General features: G+C 38.5%; 1 non-coding gene across 1 annotated transcript; it reads left to right on the forward strand.

Annotated features, from left to right (window-relative positions):
* The first annotated feature begins 6,855 nt into the window (after positions 1-6,855).
* On the forward strand, positions 6,856-6,930 carry Trnas-cga (transfer RNA serine (anticodon CGA)). The gene has a single exon. It is a non-coding gene; the product is annotated as a tRNA-Ser (tRNA).
* Positions 6,931-27,373: the final 20,443 nt, after the last annotated feature.

Consider the following 27,373-nt stretch of genomic DNA (forward strand, 5'->3'; position numbering starts at 1 on the left):
CAGGAGGATGATTAATTACAGGTACTAACAATATTCCAAAGAGCTTACAAATTTTGTTGACAAATGGCTTTCTATTAATTTCTGTTATTATTGTACAAATGAATCCAGAAATAAATTTAATAACTTGCATCAGATTGTGCAATTAACAATAGGAATTTTAAATGTGCCAAATATTTTGTAGTTTCAAATGTTTCTGAAAGAAGAGTAATTTTGACTGTATGTACAGAGTTAGTACATATTGATTGCAACAAAGAAAATAAAGTAATTTCTTTTTATACATTTTAAGGTAATGTTAGAGAAGGTGTCTGTTTATAATATCTTCCTCAGAAAACTTGGAAATATTTGGTATTCATAACTTCTGTTGAAGAAAGGTAATGTTAGAGGAGGATGTCCCTTTATAACATCCTCCTCATAAAATTTGGAAACAATGTGTTTACAATATTTTGTGAGAGATTATAAGGTATGCCAATTGGTGTACAAAATGATGCTAAAAGATAGAATACAGACATATAGAAGTATCTGATACATAACATATTACAGAAACTATAAGTGTAATGTATACTATACAAGTCACAGTCTATACACATATCACAACAGGGCATTCGGATTTTCAAATCTGTGGAACATTCTGTTACAAGACAATTGATACATAGTCAAAACTACAAAATTGCAACTACAGAAATAAATACAGAGCCAAGGTAAATTACTAGAATTACAAATGGTAAGGTTACATCCATACAATCACACCTTCAAAATCTTCGAAATTGAAGAGAAAAATGTCAGAGCCTAAGTGCATGACAAGTGAGCCAGCTCAAAAAACTCACAATGATGAGTACAAACCAAAAGAATATACTCAAGCATGAGTAGGAATATAGTACAAAATCACTAAGATGAATAAACCAGAGTATTTAATGATATGTTCACTCATGAAAGGACAAAATAATAAAAAAATATTAGGGCCTAAGCTTATGATGTGGGAGCTGACCCATGGGTCCAAACCACGCTGGGTACAAACAGCAAAAAACGTTTCAACACAAAAAATTAATTATATTAAAAACAAAGATTCCAAGACTTACCAAGCGGGAAAGCGCCGGCAGACAGGCACATGAACAAAACACACAAACACACACACAGAATTACTAGCTTTCGCAACCGATGGTTGCTTCTTCAGGAAGGCTTATGTCTGTGTATGTGCAGATGGATATGTATGTGTGTGTGTGTGTGTGTGTGTGTGTGTGTGTGTGTGCGCGAGTGTACACCTGTCCATTTTTTCCCCTAAGGGAAGTCTTTCCGCTCCCGGGATTGGAATGACTCCTTACCCTCTCCCTTAAAACCCACATCCTTTCGTCTTTCCCTCTCCTTCCTGAAGAAGCAACCATCAGTTGCAAAAGCTAGTAATTCTGTGTGTGTGTTTGTGTGTTTTGGTCATGTGCCTGTCTGCCGGCGCTTTCCCGCTTGGTAAGTCTTGGAATCTTTGTTTTTAATATATTTTTACCATGTGGAAGTTTCTTTCTATTTTATTTACAAAAAATTAATTAAGTTCATAAGCATATCAATAAGTTCAATTATATGTAAAGAGTAATTATAAGAAGCATCTAACCTCAATCAATAGTTTTACGCTCTCATTGAGTGCACACACACAGTTGCAATGACCAGTAGTACCCAAAATATAATTAAGTATGAGCTTGCCCACAACTCCAGTTCCAGTCAGATACAACATTGCAGTCCTCAGGATAACTACAGGTAAACAGAAGCATAAATAGCTTCGAATGATGACATATTTGAGTATCTTGAAGACCAAAATCAGTGTATCAAAGCACACATGTATACATTTTGTTATGTTGTCTACAATAGTAAATGTCTTCCACACACACAAACTAACCTACATACATAAAGACCTAGAAGATTCATTTACAATTGATAAAAAATATACATACTGATTTCAAGTTATATAATGTACTGGGAAGTCAATCCTCCTACTTGAAAAAACATACATTTATGTGGAATAACATTTTCTTTGGCAGTCATGGCTACCAATTTACAAATCTCAGTCACAACACTGATGTTGTTGATAAAAGCTTGAGTACATAACCCAGCACCTATGATCTCTTGTAAGTCAACTGGCCCAGCAGTGTGGGGATTGGATCTGCCAACATCTTTCAGTTCCCTCCCAAGAGTTCTCATCACACTCTCCAACAGATAGGTAACTTCCTGTCTAGCACTCACATCAAATCCTGAAACACTGTTTATGTACTAAGTATACTGTCCAGTACATTCTTCACATCACACGACATCTCTCTCCCTACTTATGTTCCAAAAGCAATTACGTAGCACTAATGTCAGATAGGATTAAAAAGTGTTCACATAAGAAACATTAATAAACAGAGTTAAATGCCATGAAAAAAATGAAATAATGAGGTGATGCACATAGATATACTAAGATACTACTACTAATTTTTGCAGTACAAATTATGAACATTGTCCCATTTCAAAATTGTAAAAGAATCTACTTATTTAATCTCATGGCCTATGTGTATCAAATTCTAAAGCAGAAATCTACTACTAAACATAATTATATAATGTATCATAGATTTTAGCTTAGTCAACAGACAAGACAAAACTTGTCCTATATACTAAACACCAAGAGTACTTGACATTTCACATACTTGCTTTGCTTACCAGGAGCTCCTCTTATCTTTACACTCGCAATGAACATTTACACAAAATTCTTACTATACTGGATCTTTTCTCTAAATTGTTCAGAAATTGAGCTACCTGTATCAATCAAACAGTCCCCTTCCCATTGATCAATCTTAATGTTGATGTAAGGACACCCAAAATCTGAATCATCATCTCTGTTATTAGACACTTCATGTAAAAGATTACTTTCAATTTCATCAAATGCTACATCCACACTGTCTTTACAGAGCTTTGTCAACTTTACTGGTACTGTGGCATTACTGTGGTTACTCATGTTGTCAGGTAAAGATTGAACACACTGAATGGGTTCCATAGTTCAACACTTATTACAAAAGGAACACAAAATATATTACAGCCAAAATTACATTTTCTACTTTGATCTTCTTTCACTTCATTCCACTAATGTGGGTACAAATTTTGACTAATCACAGCCAACTTATTCCAGAATGCATATTTATCTATGTTATCATCAATCTTACTCACCTTTACTATCTCGACCATTACTCTGGATGACATTAATGAGTAACTGCTTTAATTGGATTATTATTCCATGGCTCTCAGTTACATCATCACATACATCACTTATCTTATCTGTATTGTCAGCACCATTCACAATTAACTCTGAAACTTCATTATTCTTAAGCTACAAAAATACCCGATACACATCATCATCATCGTCATCATCATTATCATCATATTCTTCCAAAATTACTTCATGAACAACATTGTCAACAACACAAGTCTCATCTCCATCAGCACTTCCATTCATTTATGATAAGCTACTAGTCTCAGACTTACCAACCTCACTTATTACACAGCTCTCATTCACATCTACATCAAAAATACTACCTAGTTCAGATACAATAAAGTCATCACCTGATTTACATACATCAATAACACTGTTTTCTGACAAAGACAAGAAATCATTAGTAAATACTAAATCAAAATTCTCACTACTCTCACATTCTGTTTTGTGATTAGCACCTACATCACTATAATTAAACATAGTATTCCAAAACTTTTGATCAAAACATAAATTAGAAATCTGACATTCCTTCTGTTCAACTTCAGATACCTGTGCAACATCATTAACATTGTTATTATCATCTAATTGCAAGTGAAATTAGTGGTCCTATGCTTGTTGTGTTTCCTCGCCCCAAAAATGTGTACCTTCATTGAGGTGGACTACCATTTCTGGAGTAGTTATCTCTATGACTGTTTCTCCTATTAAATTGCCAATGGTTATCCCTATTATTACTGTTCTGCTGATGTTCGAAATTTCTGTTTCTATTAACATTTTGACCATGGTAAAAGTTACCATTATCTTTGTTTCTATAGTTATTCCTATTGTTGTTTCTATAATTCCATTTGTTGTGGCAAATACTTCTTTCTACTGCCCTATCCAGTCTGTTAACATATTGTAAAAACTGTTCAAGATAATTGTAAGGTCTGTGAACTAAATTCCACTGCAATCTTTCTGGTAATTTCCTTTTAAGTTCCTCAATCAATGTCATTTCATCAAATGGTTTGTCAAGTTGCGTTAATTTTTTAAGTTGATTCTTACAAAACTCTTTCAGAGTACTGTCCCTATTCCTATAATTAGGACCATTCAGAAATTCATTTTTAACTCCTCCCTGTTCAGCTTCTGATCAAAATTTATTTAAACATTTTTTTTGAAACTTTTATATGTTTCCCACTGACATAAATTTAAATTTGCCCAAGACAGAGCTTCGCCTTCACGACATCTTTAGACAAATTTAATTTTTTGATTGTTATTCATGTCTGACACAAAACTATCCCTATAGTGGTGCAGAAAATCCACTGGATGTGAATTGTCTGCTGGGAAACTTATGATCGGAGTGCTGGATCAGGCAATACCATTGTTCGAATCCAGATTTTTGAGAATGCAATTTTCCTGAACTACTGAAATTTTTTAATCTAAAACATTTACATTAGTTTGCATATTGTTTTCAAGATTTAAAATTTTTTGACCTAAACTACTAAAGTTCTGTTCCTTTTTTTCCACTACAGTCTTCTGGTCAACTCTTATGTCATTAACATTCTTTATCATTTTTGCAGATTTGACAATGAACTCATTTTCCAAAACAATAAATTTATTTTCATAGACATTTACTTTCTCATTCACACTTTTTAACCACTGTGACAACCCATTTTTAGCTCTGAAACCTGATTACTAAGTTGGTCTATTTGGTATTGTACCCTACCTATTTTACTATTGTTTTTAGTTTTTAGGTAATTTAATTGTTATTGCAGTGAAGTAAATTATTTGGTTATCTCATCGCTAACTACACTAAATTTGCTATTGTTATCCATCTTCATTTCTTATAGTTTTGCCAAAATCAACTGCAAAATATCTGTTTTTACTGTTTCTTTGCTAACTTCACTTTCACTTGGCTCAAAAATGTCATGGTTGGGTCCTACATATTTCACTTTCACATCACTACTACACTCATCTCTATTTATTTTGATAACAACAACACAAGTTCACAAACAAATTAATCTCACAAACAGCTTGTACTTATCTTACCTTTTTGATGTCCCTCATCGTATTTGTAAAGTGTTCGCTCATTCAATCTGGTCCATCATTCTTGGTATTATCTCATCACTGTTGATACAGTTTTGTTGGGCACTCTGCAGTCTTCTTCCTTTGCCTGTCAGAAATTCATTTATATATCAACTGCAAATGGCACTTCTAGTGCAACAGACAAAACTTCATTATCAATTAACTGATCCCTGGTGATGCCCACACTTGAAATCTTAGCCTCCCTCACATCAACTGCCGATTGTCACTCATTTCATAATAAATTCATTTAATAATCTTTGAGAGGAGTAAGATTTACAATAAACTTTTTACTTATCTTCTTTTCTCATAGTTGGCTCCAGTTCTTCATGTCTAGGGGGTTGATTCTTGATGCTGAATTTTTTGACATTGTAGGCTCCAAATGAGATGATAATGCTGAAGTAAGCCTGCTCTGTAATTTTCTATATCATGCTGTATTTACATTTTCCACTTCATTATGAATTGTTTCTTGTTTCTAGTTAAAATCAGGGTTTGTGCTCATCCATATTATCTGGATTTGTATACAACAACTGTAAATAGAAATACTGAAAATGAATCTTGCTTAACAAGCTACATGCTTTCCATCCGAAATCACACACAGTACTGAGCTACTAAGTCACCATGGCTGCCACTATATATAAGTTCTTTAACAATCCACTGTATTGTTGTAAATGGTTTTGCAATGAAATAACAAAGAAAACTCGTCTCTAAAAATTAGTACAACATTTCATTAATTATATTGACTCTTATATATTAAACATATGAGTGAATTTTAGCATGTGTAATAACTTAAGTGTGTACAAACGCTTAGGTATCGAGTGTTAACAATGCTTTGATTATTTTTATTAATTACAGAAGATTCATGCTTCAGGGAATATTCCTACCAATTACAGGACCTACACCCTTCAATACAATTATAATGTAGTAACTGGCTTCTTTGTATCCATTCCAAAAGTACATGTTTACCTATACCCTATAGTATTTACGTTTATGGTCAAAAAATGTTTTTTAAATTGGTTTCAATGGACTCTTATGACCTAACAACCCCCAAAAGGATTTGCGCAACTAAAAGTTGAACAAAACCTTTTCTGACAGATATACATAACGGTACTCACTTTACAATCAATTGCATGAACAAACAATTTACATAAGATATGAGATCAGATTTCTGCTTATTCTCCAAAATGAAGTATACCCATACATCATAATGAAATTTGAACTATGTTTTCAACCAAATATCTAAAATTATTTACATTTACATTTACATATAGTATTGAATAACAAATATATTATTGTAACACAGTACAAGTAAATTCTTGGGGTATAGTTCCTTAGCAGTTGACATAATTCACCCTAAACACATAGAATGAAATGTCTGTCCAATATCTAATCTTTCCATTTATCATTTTTCAAGACACTTCCAACACCTCCTTCTCACCTTTGCAATCATTCAAACTTTAATTGATGTGAAACTTACTGACAGATTAAAACTGTGTGCCCAACCGAGACTCGAACTCGGGACCTTTGCCTTTCGCGGGCAAGTGCTCTACCAACTGAGTACCGGGCGTGAGTCATGCTTCGGTAGCTCAGTTGGTAGAGCACTTGCCCGCGAAAGGCAAAGGTCCCGAGTTCGAGTCTCGGTCGGGCACACAGTTTTAATCTGCCAGGCAGTTTCATATCAGCGCACACTCCGCTGCAGAGTGAAAATCTCATTCTGGAAACATCCCCCAGGCTGTGGCTAAGCCATGTCTCCACAGTATCCTTTCTTTCAGGAGTGCTAGTTCTGCATGTTTGCCAGAAGAGCTTCTGTAAAGTTTGGAAGGTAGGAGACGGATACTGGCAGAAGTAAAGCTGTGAGTACTGGGCGTGAGTCGTGCTTTGGTAGCTCAGTTAGTAGAGCACTTGCCCGCGAAAGGCAAAGGTCCCGAGTTCGAGTCTCGGTCGGGCACACAGTTTTAATCTGCCAGGAAGTTTCATATCAGCGCACACTCCGCTGCAGAGTGAAAATCTCATTCTTTAATTGATGTATTTTTTCAGGAATATTTGTGCAACACAGTTGTAGCTTTTCCCTTCACAGTAAGTGCTAACATATAACCGTGTGGTTACATATTACATTGAGTGACAATATACAATAACTTGAATAAGTGACTAATACATCATATTAATTGTCTTTTATAAGTGCTTGAAGCACCACAACAATTCATCATTGTATTAAGTAGAGGTAAAAGGTATTTCAAGAAGCAGCACGTATAAATAAACATTCATAAGTTTCAGAATACATTGACAATGAGTAATTATAAAGAATTACATTGCATGTAACAGTATATCAACAATTGTCTAAGTCAAGATAGATCAAATTAAACACATGACTACAGTGTGCATCATATCATGTAAAGGTAGTTGGTCGATGTCAAGCAGTTTATATAAGATATTCCTTAGTCAAAGAAAGTAAACTTTAGGAGAAAATTGAGTGCTACAGTGTCATGTCCTAACCTACCTAACAGTTTATTACATTCATATTCTCATTGTTATAAATAAGCTATCATAACATAATTCTACTTTGCTTTCATACAAATATAAAATGTTAAAAGCAAATTGATCCAGTTTGCATTTCATGCTAGACAAGAAACAGAAACTGTTAGCCTTTCAGACATCAATTTTCATGGAAAAATTATGTCAGTTTTCAACTGTTGAAATACAGCAAGACATAGTGACTGTACCACTTGTATGACCAAAAGTTCTGACTTCTTTAGAAGTCAAACTTAGACTTTAGAGTAACTGAACTGACAGAAACATTTCAGGTCAGGAAACCACAAGGACGGGTAGAGGGATTTGCCCACAACAACTGTCAAAGGCATCATGTTCTTGTAGCTTAAATGTCACCATTACAAATTTTTGGCGTCTTCCTGTAGAGACTGTGAGCCAACATGGCCACATGCAACTGTAGAATCAAATTTACATTGGTAAATTAAGTACCAGCAGGTTACTTCCAGAACATATACTGCTCAACAACCAGTTGACAGATTTCTCGTTGATCCTCACCACATTAGACATGATCCAGCAACACCAGATCAGACAGCGAATAAAATTGGGCACAGGTAAAGGTAAGTTCCAACATAGGTTAAGGCAAAGTGTGAAATATCACAGGTTACATTTGAATGGGTCAAAAGCTGGGACTAAAAATGGTTAGTTCAGCTATTCCAAAGGTATGATTTATACATTTCCTTGTTAGGTAAGGAATAATGAATAATCTAGACTCCATTTAAGAGCAGTCATCTGCAAGGACAACAGCTATACCATAAATACAAATCCTGATGAGCTTCAGACAAATACCTAATCTTTGAAACACTATTTTACCATTGCTTTGCCTTTTGCTGCACATTTCATAGCAATTGTTTATGTGCGTCAGAATACAAATGATATAATAACATAAAATTGAACCAGTTTCCATTGAGTATATCACAGAGGTAAAAGAATTATTAAACAAGGCTACCAATGGCTGACCATAATGTCCATTGAGGCAGTAGAAAAAACATCAAAAGAAAAACTGTATGAATCTGAAAACCTGGGAATCAGAAACACTTCTGTCCCAATAACTATCTCCAACATAAATTTCCATTTTCTTCATGCTCTACAGACAGAGCCATTCAAGTAATATAAACATAATAAATTTCTTTCTGAGAAACGCTTCTCAGCCATGTACACAGTAGTTCCAATGAATAACATAGACAAGATCATATCTGATAGTGAATCGATATCGTATCCAGTGACTTTCACATAATTGGTATAGTAACCCAACAAACTAGCATGCCTATTCGGTCTTCATGTTTAAATCAGAACACATATAAGAGACTATTATAAATGCACAGACACCATAAGTAAACTTCACACAAACTCTAAACATTTTCTCAACTTTTCACAAAATCATCAGCACAATGAGAGTATAACATTATCACCACAATGAGAGTATCATCTATTAATTAAACTGTTACTTATAATTATTGTTTTGATAGCACGGATAGTGGAAGGAGGGTCAGTTTGTACAGAAAAGTAAGAGAAAATGTGACATGAAAAAGAGAATATTAACACTAGCTTGGAGCCTTGGGTTCACCACCCCCAAATTGCAAAAAGAGTTTGAAACCTCCTGAGGAAGTTTCGTCAGGATGTTTTGAGGTTGTCATCATTTGAAATAGCATCTATTCTTACTGTCCTCACAAAATTGTTAAGCCTGTCACTACATGTTTCATCAGAATTCATAGCCCTGAAAGAACAAATATGGAGATTGTGTTTATGTCTTGCCTTCTTCTTTGAATATGGAACTCTACATGGTTATAGTGTAATGGAGTTATAGTATGTATTTTTTGGTTTGCTTTGGTAGCAAAATTTATTACTCAGGCTACCATACAATATTTTTGAACAACATCTGCCAGATATTTAATATCCATACCACACAATCTGTCAGTCAAATCCTATCATCATTGTTCTCATTTCCTACAATAACTGGATTGCAACGTGGGCCATATATTAAATTACACTGTTCATATTTTACTGGTACACAGTAGCAAATCGCTACATGATAAATCTTAATAAGAAAAATGGATATCATTTTGAAAATAATGGTTACTAAAAAAATGAAATTGGTGTTGTTTTGTTCTTCCACACTGTAAGTTAAGTGCCTGGTCAAGATATAGTCTTGTGTCTAACATGTTGCACACTGTATGCTCTAGGATAGTAGAAGGATCCTAACTGCTCTTACTGGCAAGATAGGATAGTACAGGGGGAGTGATTCCAGAAAAAAAAAATGGAGTCACTGGCTGGGGCAGGTCACCATATGCCACATGGTGTATCTATGAAAGCACCACAGATCCCCTACCAGTTAAATTTCACCACAAAATTACTGAGAAGTGTTTTTGAGAGTATTTTCTCCCCCAGATTTTGCCTTGACTAAACAGTGCACAGAATGTAGTCTCAACTATTTCAACTCCTCAAATCACTTTTTAATTCTTAATTCATGATGGATATAAGAAAAAAAAGTTCAAATATTCACTGATAACAGAGATTAGAATAAATTTCTTTCTATGAGTTACTTTACTTTCACTGGGTTAAAGTACTTACTGCAGGGTTTGCTAAAGTATACAGTATAGAGGCGCCAACTTGAAAATATTTTTGGGGGGGCAAGAATCATTTTATTAATTACTACATTTGACAGATAACTTTGCATTTCCATCTACATGTTCGACACTCCAAACCAGTCCTATTTGCAGATGACACCAGTGTACTGATTGAAGATGGAAATAGAAAGGCTCTTAGGCTGTATGCTGAAGTCACAAATGAAAAGATTTCAGAGTGCTTTGTGAGGAATAAGCTACTGATTAACCCTTTAAAAAAAGAAAAAGAACCACCACTATACAATTCCACACACAGCAAAATTAAAAATCCATTTATACCAAATATTTCATTGGAAAACCAAAAAATTAAGTGTCACTGAAACAAGATTACTTACAATTCCCACATCACATTCTTAAACTCTAAGCTATCTAAAATGACCTATGCAATGAGAATTTATCGAACAACACAAGTGCTGAAGGAGAGATGTGTATTATGCAAACATACTTTCCCTTTTGAGTTATGACATCATATTCTTGGGAAATTCCCCTCTCAGTTTTACAACTTTCAAGAAACAAAAAAAAGATTGTGAGGATAATGAAAAATCCGAACAGCTGAAAATGATGCAAACTACAATTGGCTGGCGACTAGCCCCTACCCCTCAACTCGCTGAAACGTCAATCACAAAGTCATTTCAGTCAGAGTATAGGTCAGTAGTGGTGCAAAACAAATACATAAATAAAGTTGACGAAACATACCTTAATTTTTGATGGAAAATGTACTCCTCCTCAGATCATTCCTGCGTATGAACTCATCACATATGGCATCAAGGTCGAGTTGCATCGATTCATCTCTATGGCCGTTGAGAAGGGCAATGACATTAAGATGATCCTGCATCATTATAGAACAAAGATACATTTTCACCCTCCACAGACAAGAAAACAATCGCACAGCATTGCAGGACGTTACCGGAATTGTCAGCACTACACATATGAATTTCACTAGTTCAGGTAGTAGGTGAAACAGGTGGGTTTCCTGATTTAGGTATTTCACTATGTCATCCAACAAACTAATATTTGCAGAATCACTACTTTGGATAATCTCATGAAACATGCTTCAGTGGAGAAGCAAGCATTCTTTGTCTATATCTGATTCGTAGAAAGATAAAATATCGAATGAATGTTTGTTATTACCAAGTAGAAATCATTTAATTTGATTAACAAACATGAATGATTGAGTTTTGAAATGTGATTCCAAGAAGCTGATGGATGTATCCATTGTTTCATAATACAATCTTCTATATTTGTCACATACTTCAGTGAATGTTTCTACAGATGAACTGATGGGGTCATCATATTTCTTAGGGACTTTTCTTCTGTGGGGTAATTTTGGGAAATCAACATCCATATCTTGACATTTTGAAGTTACTTCACCCCAAAATGATTCAAAATTGTTTCTCATAAATTTAATAGAAGTTACAAGAGTGGAAATCATCTTATTGACCTCCTCTAAATGTAGGGATTTCCTCTGTAGTGCTATTTTTACGGTATAATTGTGATCAAACCATTTCACCAAAAGTGATAACATGAAAAAGAAATCATAAGTCTGCATATTAATCAAAAAGCTGTATGCTTTGGCCCCAGTGTCTGAGTTGTCATTTCTTGAAACATTTAGAAACAATCCCTGAAGTTCTGTATAGTTGGACAAAACTGAAGATATTGCCAAGTATCTTATGGCCCACCTTGTAGGACAGAGTGGTTTCAAAATTGTAGAGGCATCTGCCTTCAAGTGAGCAAAAAGATCTGATATTTTAGGTGAATCTCTCACAAAACGTATTAAGTCCTTCATAACACTGAATGCATTTTGACATTCTGGAACTGTTTTCACAGTGCCTTGTAGTGTTAGATTTAAACAGTGTGCAAGGCAGTGCACAAACATAGCTCTCTTCTCCATTTCCATAAACATGGCTGGACACCATTATGTAATCCGGCCCTGTTAGCTGAACCATCAAAGCATTGGCCCCTATAATTAGATGTAGCAATTCAAATCGTCTTAAAATGTTGATAATAATATCAAACAGAGCCTTAGATGTGGTACTTTGTATTGAGTATAGCCCTAAAAGATATTCTTCTATCTCTAGTGAAGCATCAACAAATCTTATACAGATACTAAATTGCTCTTTGGTCTATGTCTATTGTTTCGTCTGCTATTATTGCAAAATGCTCTGCACTCTTGATATCCTCCAATAATTTTCTAAGAAGTGTATGACTTTAAATGGCCAAAATTTCGTTTTGCACATCATGGGATGTCCATTTGTAAGTTTCACACTGTAGCCATATTAAAAGTAGCTGGTTATCTTCACATCGAATGCGTAACAAATTGTCAAAGTTACTTGTTTCATCAGTATGTCTATGTATTGCAAGCCTATGCACTGCTAAATAATGGAGGGAGGATATGATTTTTAGTAAACCAGCTTGGTTTTCTTTCATTTGTGTCAGTTTTTCTTTGGAAATCTGGCTAAATACATTGACATTCAATTTTAAGGATTTGAATTTCAGTACAGCTTCTCTGTGGCAGCCCAATGCTTCATGTGCTTTCTACTTTTCTACTTTTCTACTCATTTCTTCCAGTTCGAAAAACCAGTTTCCATGAAAGTTTTTTCCATTTTGTGAGAAAACTGAAAACGATTTCCTTCAAACATTTGTCTGCAAATTTTGGAAAAAATAACATCTTTTACCTTATTGTAATCGATCCATGCAAACTGCTCTTTCCAAGAGGGCTGATAACAGCGTTGTTTTTTCTGGGAACAGTGTCTTTTGTCACCGCCACAGTTCCGTCACTGTCTGTGTCTTTGCTGTCACACACAGCACCACTAACACCGGGTCTAGCTTCACCATCGCTAACACTTGCCACATTGTCACGTTTCTTCCTAATTATAAACTTAAAAGGGGCGAAAGATTAACAACTGAACCGAGTCACAGTAAGACTAACTGACCACTGGCGATGCCCATCTCCAGAATAAATTACGTTCGCTGTCAACATTAGCTACGGCCTGCGTAACAGTAGTGTGTGCCTAACAAGAAGTAGCCATATAAGAGTAGTGTTGATTATTGTCAGGGCCGGCTCTAGGGATGGGGGAGGGGCGAACCGTGCCATCGCCCAGGGCGGCAGATTTTTGGGGGCGGCAAATCCATCTTGTGTAAATGAAGGAATGTGAGAAGAAATTGAGAATACAAATTATTCATAAAATCAAGGGTCTTACTGAAAATTATCTATGGTACAGAAACAGTGTGCTCCGATTTGCGAAAGAAACGTTTCCTCCAACAAAAGTGGCTTAAAATGTATTGCACTGTAAATCTATCACTGACTGCTGCTTTGACCTTAAAGAAATATTCACAACAAAGAGACGAATGAGTCTGATATGTGAAAATAAGGCGTCATATATGAAATATATTGTGGGAGAAGTTGACTATGTCGAAGAAGGGGTGGGGGTGGGGGGTGCTTGACATATTCGCGCGGGGCGGCAAAATCCTGGAGCCGGTGCTGATTTGTGCGGTGTTGTACCTAGTGATTGTCTATAGAATTCACAAAAATGAATGAAGCTTCTTTAACGTTACTTAGTCCTTCTAGCGATCGCCATCAAATTCGGTGTCACTATTGCTCATTAGTTTGTTTTACAAGTTGCCAGCAGGCTGCTGTGGGAGGAAGTGGAGATCGTCCTAGCAGCCAAAGCGCTGCGAGCTCATGGTGAGCTTTCATTCCCCGCATACCTCCGTACAGTAAAAGTTTGCGAATAGTACAGATGCAGGGGACAAACCCTGTCACGGCAGTTCGTCATATGGAGAAGTTGGAGGAGTAGCAGAAAGGAATACGCAATAGCTCGTAAAATCGGTATTTTTTCCTACATAATCAATACATACTAGTATGCAAAAATGTATGTGCCAGTTTTAACAAATTTCCCAGTAAAGGATGAGGAAGGGGGAGAGAGCGGTGAGAAATGCATGTTTGAATATTGGGGAGGGTGCGAGGACGGGGGGGGGGGGGGGGGGGCGAAGCCCCTACTTTAAACTATTGTGGGGGAGGGGGCACAAAGTACCTTGCCCCCCCCCCCCCCCCCAAGTCGGCCCCACTGGGTTAGAGTATGTTGTTGTTGTTGTTGTCTTCAGTCCTGAGACTGGTTTGATGCAGCTCTCCATGCTACTCTATCCTGTGCAAGCTGCTTCATCTCCCAGTACCTACTGCAACCTACATCCTTCTGAATCTGCTTAGTGTACTCATCTCTCGGTCTCCCTCTACGATTTTTACCCTCCACGCTGCCCTCCAATGCTAAATTTGTGATCCCTTGATGCCTCAAAACATGTCCTACCAACCGATCCCTTCTTCTAGTCAAGTTGTGCCACAAATTTCTCTTCTCCCCAATCCTATTCAATACCTCCTCATTAGTTACGTGATCTATCCACCTTATCTTCAGTATTCTTCTGTAGCACCACATTTCGAAAGCTTCTATTCTCTTCTTGTCCAAACTAGTTATCGTCCATGTTTCACTTCCATACATGGCTACACTCCAAACAAATACTTTCAGAAACGACTTCCTGATACATAAATCTATATTCGATGTTAACAAATTTCTCTTCTTCAGAAACGCTTTCCTTGCCATTGCCAGTCTACATTTTATATCCTCTCTACTTCGACCATCATCAGTTATATTACTTCCTAAATAGCAAAACTCCTTTACTACTTTAAGTGTCTCATTTCCTAATCTAATTCCCTCAGCATCACCCGATTTAATTTGACTACATTCCATTATCCTCGTTTTGCTTTTGTTAATGTTCATCTTATATCCTCCTTTCAAGACACTGTCCATTCCGTTCAACTGCTCTTCCAAGTCCTTTGCCGTCTCTGACAGAATTACAATGTCATCGGCGAACCTCAAAGTTTTTACTTCGTCTCCATGAATTTTAATACCTACTCCAAATTTTTCTTTTGTTTCCTTTACTGCTTGCTCAATATACAGATTGAATAACATCGGGGAGAGGCTACAACCCTGTCTCACTCCTTTCCCAACCACTGCTTCCCTTTCATGCCCCTCGACTCTTATTACTGCCATCTGGTTTCTGTACAAATTATAAATAGCCTTTCGTTCCCTGTATTTTACCCCTGCCACCTTTAGAATTTGAAAAAGAGTATTCCAGTCAACATTGTCAAAAGCTTTCTCTAAGTCTACAAATGCTAGAAACGTAGGTTTGCCTTTTCTTAATCTTTCTTCTAAGATAAGTCGTAAGGTCAGTATTGCCTCACGTGTTCCAACATTTCGACGGAATCCAAACTGATCCTCCCCGAGGTCTGCATCTACCAGTTTTTCCATTCGTCTGTAAAGAATTCGCGTTAGTATTTTGCAGCCGTGGCTTATTAAACTGATAGTTCGGTAATTTTCACATCTGTCAGCACCTGCTTTCTTTGGGATTGTAATTATTATATTCTTCTTGAAGTCTGAGGGTATTTCGCGTGTCTCATACATCTTGCTCACCAGATGGTACAGTTTTGTCAGGACTGGCTCTCCCAAGCCTGTCAGTAGTTCCAATGGAATGTTGTCTACTCCGGGGACCTTGTTTCGACTCAGGTCTTTCAGTGCTCTGTCAAACTCTTCACGCAGTATGTAACACTTCAAATTTCGCTGACTTCGTGCTTCCATGAATGCAGGATAACGATAGAATATTCACTGTGTTCTTGAAATTCTCATAAATGTCACGGTATGTCATTTTATTTTCATTCATATCGACGTCTTGTGTTGGATTTTACATTTCAGAACACGAGTTAGTGTAGTACCACATTGTACAAATACATCTACAGAAATACCCGAAACATTCGTCATTTTTTCTGTTTTCCGATCGTTCCTTAGTCGCCTCAAAATTCATGGTGGTGCGTTCCGTCTGTGTAACTAATTTGAAGGCAATTTGTGCATTGCCATACGCGTTTCGCTTCTTTTATTCGTGAAGATGCTTCACAAATAAAAGAAGCGAAACGCATATGGAAATAAACAATCTGCCTTCAATTAATTGCCCAGACGAAACGTCTCCTTGAACTCGAAAAACTGTTTAAGAGAGTGTCAAAGAATAAGAGCATGCATAGAATGTGGTTGTACCTCGGTCCTACTGAAGTAGCCTACTTCCCTATATGATGTTGATGTTGTTGTGGTCTTCAGTCCTGAAACTGGTTTGATGCAGCTCTCCATGCTACTCTATCCTGTGCAAGCTTCTTCATCTCCCAGTACCTACTGCAACCTACATCCTTCTGAATCTGCTTACTGTAGTCATCTCTTGGTCTCTGTCTACGATTTTTACCCTCCACGCTGCTCTCCAATACTAAATTGGTGATCCCTTGATGCCTCACAACATGTCCTACCAACCGATCCCTTCTTCTGGTCAAGTTGTGCCACAAACTTCTCTTCTTCCCAATCCGATTCAATACTTCCTCATTAGTTATGTGGTCTACCCATATAATCTTCAGCATTCTTCTGTAGCACCACATTTCGAAAGCTTCTATTCTCTTCTTGTCCAAACTATTTATCGTCCATGATTCACTTCCATACATGGCTACACTCCATACAAATACTTTCAGAAATGACTTCCTGACACTTAAATCTATACTCGATGTTAACAAACTTCTCTTCTTCAGAAACGCTTTCCTTGCCATTGCCAGTCTACATTTTATATCCTCTCTACTTCGACCATCATCAGTTATTTTGCTCCCCAAATAGCAAAACTCCTTTACAACTTTAAGTGTCTCACTTCCTAATCTAATTCCCTCAGCATCACCCGACTTTATTCGACTACATTCCATTATCCTCGTTTTGCTTTTGTTGATGGTCATCTTATATCCTCCTTTCAAGACACTATCCATTCCGTTCAACTGCTCTTCCAAGTCCTTTGCTGTCTCTGACAGGATTACGATGTCATCGGCGAACCTCAAAGTTTTTATGTCTTCTCCATGGACTATAATACCTACTCCGAATTTTTCTTTTGTTTCCTTCACTGCTTGCTCAATATACAGATTGAATAACATCGGGGATAGACTACAGCCCTGTCTCACTCCCTTCCCAACCACTGCTTCCCTTTCATGTCCCTCGACTCTTATAACTGCCATTTGGTTTCTGTACAAATTGTAAATAGCCTTTCGCTCCCTGTATTTTACCCCTGCCACCTTCAGAATTTGAAAGAGAGTATTCCAGTCAACATTCTCAAAAGCTTTCTCTACGTCTACAAATGCTAGAAACGTAGGTTTGCGCTTCCTTAATCTAGCTTCTAAGATAAGTCGTAGGGTCAGTATTGCCTCACGTGTTCCAACATGTCTACGGAATCCAAACTGGTCTTCCCCGAGGTCGGCTTCTACTAGTTTTTCCATTCGTCTTTAAAGAACTCGCGTTAGTATTTTGCAGCTGTGACTTATTAAAATTGGTAGTTCGGTAATTTTCACATCTGTGAACACCTGCTTTCTTTGGGATTGTAATTATTATATTCTTCTTGAAGTCTGAGGGTATTTCGCGTGTCTCATACATCTTGCTCACCAGATGGTAGAGTTTTGTCAGGACTGGCTCTCCCAAGGCCGTCAGTAGTTCCAATGGAATGTTGTCTACTCCAGGGGCCTTGTTTCGACTCAGGTCTTTTAAGTCCTCTGTCAAACTCTTCACGCAGTATCGTATCTCCCATTTTATCTTCATCTACATCCTCTTCCATTTCCATAATATTGTCCTCAAGTACATCGCTCTTGTATAGACCCTCTATATACTCCTTCCACCTTTCTGCTTCCCGTTCTTTGGTTATAGCTGGGTTTCCATCTGAGCTCTTAATATTCATACAAGTGGTCCTCTTTTCTCCGAAGGTCTCTTTTAAGCAGTATCTATCTTACGCCTAGTGAGATAAGCCTCTACATCCTTACATTTGTCCTCTATACATCCCTGCTAGGCCATTTTGCACTTCCTATCGATGTCATTTTTGAGACGTTTGTATTCCTTTTTGCGTGCTTCATTTACTGCATTTTTATATTTTCTCCTTTCATCAATTAAATTCAATATTTCTTCTGTTACCCAAGGATTTCTACTAGCCCACTTCTTTTTACCTACTTTATCCTCTGCTGCCTTCACTACTTCATGCCTCAAAGCTACCCATTCTTCTTCTATTGTATTTCTTTCCCCCATTCCTGTCAATTGCTTATGCTCTCCTTGAAACTCCGTACAACCTCTGGTTCTTCTACTTTATCCAGGTCCCATCTCTTTAAATTCCCACCTTTTTGCAGTTTCTTCAGTTTTAATCTACAGGGCATAACCAACAGATTGTGGTCAGAGTCCACATCTGCCCCTGGAAATGTCTTACAATTTAAAACCTGGTTCCTAAATCTCTGTCGTACCATTATATAATCTATCTGAAACCTGTCAGTATCTCCAGGCTTCTTCCATGTATACAGCCTTCTTTTATGATTGTTGAACCAAGTGTTACCTATGATTAAATTGTTCTCTGTGCAAAATTCTACCAGGCGGCTTCCTCTTTCATTTCTTTGCCCCATTCCATATTCACCTACTACGTTTCCTTCTCTCCCTTTTCCTACTACCGAATTCCAGTCACCCATGACTATTAAATTTTCGTCACCCTTCACTATCTGAATAATTTCTTTGATTTGATCATACATTTCTTCAATTTCTTCGTCATCTGCAGAGCTACCTGGCATATAAACTTGTACTACTGTAGTAGGTGTGGGCTTCGTATCTATCTTGGCCACAATAATGCGTTCACTATGTTGTTTGTAGTAGCTTACCCGCATTCCTATTTTCCTATTCATTATTAATCCTACTCCTGCATTATCCCAATTTGATTTTGTGTTTATAACCCTGTAGTCACCTGACCAGAAGTCTTGTTCCTCCTGCCACCGAACTTCACTAATTCCCACTATATCTAACTTTAACCTATCCATTTACCTTTTTAAATTTTCTAACCAACCTGCCCGATTATGGGATCTGACATTCCACGCTCCGACCCGTAGAACGCCAGTTTTCTTTCTCCTGATAACGACATCCTCTTGAGTAGTCCCCGCCCGGAGATCCGAATGGGGGACTATTTTACCTCCGGAATATTTTACCTAAGAGGATGCCATCATCATTTAATCATACAGTAAAGCTGCATGCCCTCGGGAAAAATTACGGCTGTAGTTTCCCCTTGCTTTCAGCCGTTCGCAGTACCAGCACAGCAAGGCTGTTTTGGTTATTGTTACAAGCCCAGATCAGTCAATCATTCAGACTGCTGCCCCTGCAACTACTGAAAAGGCTGCTGCCCCTCTTCAGGAACCACACGTTTGTCTGGCCTCTCAACAGATACCCCTCCGTTGTGGTTGCACCTACGGTACGGCTATCTGTATCGCTGAGGCACGCAAGCCTCCCCACCACGGCAAGGTCCATGGTTCTTGGGGGGGGGGGGGGCTATATGATACATCAACGATTTGGTTCATAAAGCCAAAATTTAAAGAAAAAGCCTTTTTGAGAGCATGTGGCGAGTGGAGCTACAGAAGTTCGTTGTATTTGTGACAACCAGTGGCAGATTTAAAAATTTTGCGCCCCTAGGCACACCATATTAAATGTGCCCCCCCCCAAAACATGTTTTGAATAATAACAATTACCTTACCACTTCACAATTGCCTTTTTGGGTGGGAGCGCTGTGAGCTGTATCCGTACTCGCTATTCGTTGTTCTGAAGGACGCACCAGCGGTCTAGTCGCACTCAATCAAAATGTGATATGGTTTTTGAACGTTCCTTGGTCTACGACAGCGTATAAAGTGTACGTAGGCTCTTTAGGTTTTTATATTGGTAACGCCACGTAGCGCTCTGTATGAAAATCACTGGCTTTGCTGTGTGCAGTCTGTGGCTAGTTTGCATTGTTGTCTGCCTTTGTAGTGTTGGCCAGCTGGATGTTAACAGCGCGTAGCGTTGCGCAGTTGGAGGTGAGCCGCCAGCAGCGGTGGATGTGGGGAGAGAAATGGCGGAGTTTTGAAATTTGTAAGACTGGATGTCATGAACTGCTATGGAAAAAAGAACACATTGACACCGGTGTGTCAGACCCACCATACTTGCTCCGGACACTGCGAGAGGGCTGTACAAGCAATGATCACACGCACGGCACAGCGGACACACCAGGAACCGCGGTGTTAGCCGTCGAATGGCGCTAGCTGCGCAGCATTTGTGCACCGCCGCCGTCAGTGTCAGCCAGTTTGCCGTGGCATACGGAGCTCCATCGCAGTCTAACACCGGTAGCATGCCGCGACAGCGTGGACGTGAACCGTATGTGCAGTTGACGGACTTTGAGCGAGGGCGTATAGTGGGCATGCGGGAGGCCGGGTGGACGTACCGCCGAATTGCTTAACACGTGGGGCGTGAGGTCTCCACAGTACATCGATGTTGTCGCCAGTGGTCGGCGGAAGGTGCACGTGCCCGTCGACCTGGGACCGGACCGCAGCGACGCACGGATGCACGCCAAGACCGTAGGATCCTACGCAGTGCCGTAGGGGACCGCCCCGCCACTTCCCAGCAAATTAGGGACACTGTTGCTGCTGGGGTATCGGCGAGGACCATTCGCAACCGTCTCCATGAAGCTGGGCTACGGTCCCGCACACCGTTAGGCCGTCTTCCGCTCACGCCCCAACATCGTGCAGCCCGCCTCCAGTGGTGTCGCGACAGGCGTGAATGGAGGGACGAATGGAGACGTGTCGTCTTCAGCGATGAGAGTCGCTTCTGCCTTGGTGCCAATGATGGTCGTATGCGTGTTTGGCGCCGTGCAGGTGGGCGCCACAATCAGGACTGCATACGACCGAGGCACACAGGGCCAACACCCGGCATCATGGTGTGGGGAGCGATCTCCTACACTGGCCGTACACCTCTGGTGATCGTCGAGGGGACACTGAATAGTGCACGGTACATCCAAACCGTCATCGAACCCATCGTTCTACCATTCCTAGACCGGCAAGGGAACTTGCTGTTCCAACAGGACAATGCACGTCCGCATGTATCCCGTGCCACCTAACGTGCTCTAGAAGGTGTAAGTGAACTACCCTGGCCAGCAAGATCTCAGGATCTGTCCCCCATTGAGCATGTTTGGGACTGGATGAAGCGTCGTCTGACGCGGTCTGCACGTCCAGCACGAACGCTGGTCCAACTGAGGCGCCAGGTGGAATTGGCATGGCAAGCCGTTCCACAGGACTACATCCAGCATCTCTACGATCATCTCCATGGGAGAATAGCAGCCTGCATTGCTGCGAAAGGTGGATATACACTGTACTAGTGCTGACATTGTGCATGCTCTGTTGCCTGTGTCTATGTGAGTGTGGTTCTGTCAGTGTGATCATGTGATGTATCTGACCCCAGGAATGTGTCAATAAAGTTTCCCCTTCCTGGGACAATGAATTCACGGTGTTCTTATTTCAATTTCTAGGAGTGTATATAATGACTTTTGAACACTATTAAGGCAAATACATTGTTTGTTCTCTATCAAAATCTTTCATTTGCTAACTATGCCTATCAGTAGTTAGGGCCTTCAGTAGTTTGAATCTTTTATTTAGCTGGCAGTAGTGGCGCTCGCTGTATTGCAGTAGTTCGAGTGACGAAGATTTTTGTGAGGTAAGTGATTTGTGAAACGTATAGGATAATTTAGTCAGGACCATTCTCTTGTAGGGATTTTTGAAAGTCAGTTTGCGTTGCGCCAAAAATATTGTGTGTCAGTTTAAGCACAGTCATATATAATTGTTCAAAGGGACGTTTCATAAAAGCAAACTTGAAACTGCACTGTGTTAACACGTTCTTCTGTCGAAAGACAACAGAAACGAGCACAAGGAAAATAACTTTTCTTTTATGGCCTAAAAATTCAGCAGAGCGTGTAGGAGACAACGGATTTTTGTTATACATTCACTTTCAATATGGTCTTTTACACGAAACCGTTGAAAATGAAAATAAAAATACTGTGTTACGATCTAAAAATTGAAGCGAACATGTCATACATCAGAAATTAGTACGTACTTTTACAGAGATGCGTTCAAAATTAAAAATAACTGTCGTTTTACGATGTAATAACTGGAATGTGTAGCATATAAAAATAACACGTTCGGTATTAACTCTTGAATCTGTAGGAAAGCTTAAGAAATGAAAATAAAATAGAGATTTCGGTGCACGAACTAATAACTAAATACAGGCGAACAAAAACAGAACTGGATTTGCTATTACATAATTTTACAGACTAATGTGGAAAAATCAACTTTGTTTTCTAATGTAATAGTTAACGTGTAAAGCATTAGGGTCTGTGTAGCTAGACGCTGCATAATAAATGTATACAATACCTTTAATCCTTGTAAGGTCTGAACAGTTTTGTACTGCAGGTACTGCTCTCGCCATAGCGCTTTCTAACGGTATTAGCAAAGCTTTAACGTATTTATCGTCAGAACTGAACTACGTTGCCTATTAACACTTTTTCATCTGAGCGTATTCTCCAATAACATATTTTCGCGACAATTATACATTTCAGCAGAGGCCAAGAATACGCATCAGTTGTAATATAGGCAACTCCAGTATCAGTATGACTTAGCTGTATAGCGCCGAGCGGCCTGGGTCATTCGGGTATTGTTTAGTATCGTCGGGCGCCTTCGGTCACGTCTGCACGTAAACGAGATTTAGTTCCGCGTTCTGCCATCGATAATTGTAAAATAAACAGGTAATACGTAGTTTGTAAATCCAATGAATGTGCTATAAGCTATAATAAAAATCACATTATAATCTTAAATTTTTAAAAGTAATATGACTAAACCAACAAACTCACCAGTCAGGGAAGTTTGCGTCTGGCTTTGACGGCAGAAAACTCGTTGATCATATCTTCATAGTTGAGTCGGTTATCTATTAGGAGGTCGGCTTCTATATGAAGAATGGACAAGGTATTCTATCTCTCTTCAGATAACGTAGAACGCAGGTATGATTTCAGTCTTTTAAGAGGCTGAACAATTTGTAAGTGCCATTCATAGAAATATGCTAAGAGCAATATAAACATTTGGAAACACGGACTGTAATCTCTTTTTTCGCAAGAATTTTGCTCATTTCGACTGGTATATCACTAATCTCAGAAGATTTCAAAAGTGCTGCGAAATGTACACATTCACTAGGGAAGGACGGCTCTAAATCTGTGTCATATGATGCTTGGATTTTTGTTGCCCGTTCAGCAATATCGTCATGTGAACTTAAGGTTGCTGAAATCTGTGAAGGAGTCCAAGAGTGTTCTATAGGTTTTCTTCCTCCTCACTTATTCGGCGTACAAGTTGTCGAGTACTGGGAGAAATGTTGCGACTCTAAATTTTTACCTTCCAGTCAGAAAAGCTTCTTCAGCGTCCGCTTCTTCGTCATCATGAAGTTTGCTTTTTCGTGATCTCTTATAGGAGCATTCATAGTCTATATCAGTCATAATCTCCATGGATTTATTTTCATAATAGTCGAACATGCCACGAATAGATACAATAAATCCTACAAGTGATTCATATAATTCATGCACTATTTTGGTATCAGTATTTACACTCTGAAATTTCAGATTTTCACTATTAAATCTATGGAGTATACCGTTCCAAACCGTTATTATTGGCAATATGTGCGAGGGCATTGAAAACGCCCTACCATTTTTCATATAAACATAGACACGCTTCCTCTTTTGCTCACCAACGTATTTTTGATAAATTTTTACCGTTTTGCTTCCTAGTTTCATGAAAGAAAGAAGTTTATCCCCTGTGTAGAAGCAGAGAAAAAATTATAAAGGTTTTGCACTACACTGAAAAATGAACATGCTTCCCGAAAACAGCTTGCCACATAATGTGCTCTCCGATTTTTTCTTTAATGCGTGCCTGCAAATCAGTGTAGGTTCCTGACATATTGCTTGCGTTGTCATATGACTGGCCTCTACAGTCAGCAATATCACTGTAATTTGCAGACAGGACTTTTGGTACAACCTCACCTAAGTTTTCGGACTTGTGCCCCAGGTTTGGTAAAAACAGAAGGGAACGTTCAACAGGTTCACCATTCTCGTTCGCTTATCTTAATATGACATAATTGATCAGTATGTGAAATGTCTGTACTTAAATCTACTGTTTTAGATAAATGTTTGGCCTGTTTTATTTCAGTTATGATAATTCTTTTTATTCATTCAGAAAGAAGCTCTATTATTTCATCACAGATTGTTGATGAAAGATAACGTGTATGTCCCTGTCCTGGGTTCCCATATCGTTCAATGTGCTCTGCGAGAAATGGATCAAACTCTGCAATAAGTTCAAAAGACAACGTAAATTGACCATTATGTAATAGATGAAATCTTTTAACGTGTCCACATAGGAGAAGTCCACGACTTTTTAGCTTCATCACTGATGCAAACACTATTTTCAACACACTGCGCCAGTATATTTTCTCTGTATCATCATATGACTCGAAATGGTTATCTATTGTTCCTAGTGACTTTTTTCTTGTTAAGAGTGATAACTCAGGATTTTTGTGTCCAAGTGATTTCTCATGATGATAAAATATTAGAAATATTTTTCCAATCTGCAATACCATTAGCAGCAATCGTGGTCTCACCTCCGAACAATTTGTATGGTGCACAAAAAACAGCACCGGTGCTGCAGGAGTATAGTAGAAAATCACGCAAAGTTGATTCACCAATTAGAAGTCTACGGTAAAATACATTTTTGTTAAAATATCTGGTTTTATCGCCTATTGATCTTCTTGAATTAGAAAAATCACCGTTACAGTTTTGATTAATGCCACGTTGTGAGAGAATGTCGATTGTTGACTCACTGACACACCGTTCTGCAGGATCATCACTAACGAGGTTATTTCTTGTTGTAATGTCTGACTGGACACTTAGTTTTTCGTAAAGCTCGTAATCAGGAACAATTTCCTTTTCTTCATTTTCAACTTCTGTTTCGTCTGTTGTTGTTGTTGTTGTGGTAGTCAAACTAAGTCGGGTGATACCGAGCAGCATACATAGCACACGCCCGTTGGGCATTTTGATCACAATAGCCATACATCAACACGATATCGACCTTTTTCCGCAATTGGTTTCTCTTCCATACATGGCTACACTCCATACAAATACTTTCAGAAACGACTTCCTGATACATAAATCTATATTCGATGTTAACAAATTTCTCTTCTTCAGAAACGCTTTCCTTGCCATTGCCAGTCTACATTTTATATCCTCTCTACTTCGACCATCATCGGTTATTTTACTTCCTAAATAGCAAAACTCCTTTACTACTTTAAGTGTCTCATTTCCTAATCTAATTCCCTCAGCATCACCCGACTTAGTTCGACTACATTCCTTTATCGTCGTTCCATCATGATTGTTGATGATCATCTTATATCCTCCTTTCAAGACACTATCCATTCCGTTCAACTGCTCTTCCAAGTCCTCTACTGTCTCTGACAGAATTACGATGTCATCGGCGAACCTCAAAGTTTTTATTTCTTCTCCATGGACTTTAGTACCTACTCCGAATTTTTCTTTTGTTTCCTTCACTGCTTGCTGAATATACAGATTGAACAACATCGGGGAGGGACTACAGCCCTGTCTCACTCCCTTCCCAAACACTGCTTCCCTTTCATGTCCCTCGACTCTTATAACTGCCATCTGGTTTCTGTACAAATTGTAAATAGCCTTTCGCTCCCTGTATTTTACCCCTGCCACCTTCAGAATCTGAAAGAGAGTATTCCAGTCAACATTGTCAAAAGCTTTCTCTAAGTCTACAAATGCTAGAAACCTTTGCCCTTCCTTAATCTAGCTTCTAAAAGATAAGTCGTAGGGTCAGTATTGCCCCACGTGTTCCAACATTTCTACGGAATCCTAACTGATCTTCCCCGAGGTCGGCTTCTACTAGTTTTTCCATTCGTCTGTAAAGAATTCGCGTTAGTATTTTGCAGCTGTGACTTATTAAACTGATAGTTTGGTAATTTTCACATCTATCAACACCTGCTTTCTTTGGGATTGTAATTATTATATTTTTCTTGAAGTCTGAGGGTATTTCGCGTGTCTCATACATCTTGCTCACCAGATGGTAGAGTTTTGTCAGGACTGGCTCTCCCAAGGCCGTCAGTAGTTCCAATTTAATGTTGTCCACTCCGGGGGCCTTGTTTCGACTCAGGTCTTCGTCTGTATTTGCCTCTTTTTACAAGACCTGCAGTTCGAGAAGTATCAACCGTACTGCTTGAACTCGAAGCCGAACCAGCAACATTATTTTGCGAAAAATTTATCTACTATGCCAAGCGTTTGTAGAACACTGCCTTCTCGTTCTCGCCTTTCCTTCGATAATTTCCGAAATGCCGCCCCCACTAAATTTTTGCACGTTTGCTTCTTTCACTGTTATTCATGTTAAGGCACTTACAAAATTGCCAACCAACAGTTAAAACAAAAGAAAAAATGTAAAAGGGAAGATAGAAAGACTGTGTCCAGTTCCAATCGCACAACACAGCACACGAGAACAAAGCTTTTAACTTTAAACACGGAGCCATGAACTGACCAACTCGGATTAGTCGACGTAACTGTGCTATGAAAGAACAACAATGCAGAATAATTTAATATCATTGCGGCTTTTTCTCTGTTGTCAGTGAACATTAGAAACACACCTGCCGGCTGGAATTCTTCTCGTAAAGAAAACGGGACAGTCCCTTTTTTGGATTCTGTTTCCCGCATCATCGAAATTTTATCTGGGACGCAAATATGTTCTGAATATTCTTGACACTTTCTTTCTAATTTAAAAAGCAAATAATTTTTGCAGTTTCTTGCAGTGAGGTGTGCTGGATCTATTCTTATCCCACTTGGGCAGAAAAGACAAAAAGACAGACTACAAAGTTTAATTTGTCTTGTTGACAGTTGATGTGGTGTGTTGTCATTTGTTTGAACACTACTGTTATGTCTATACGCAAATGTACCTTTT

The sequence above is a fragment of the Schistocerca gregaria genome, chromosome 4 (genome assembly GCF_023897955.1).
Source record: "Schistocerca gregaria isolate iqSchGreg1 chromosome 4, iqSchGreg1.2, whole genome shotgun sequence".
Taxonomy (NCBI): Eukaryota; Metazoa; Arthropoda; class Insecta; order Orthoptera; family Acrididae; genus Schistocerca; species Schistocerca gregaria.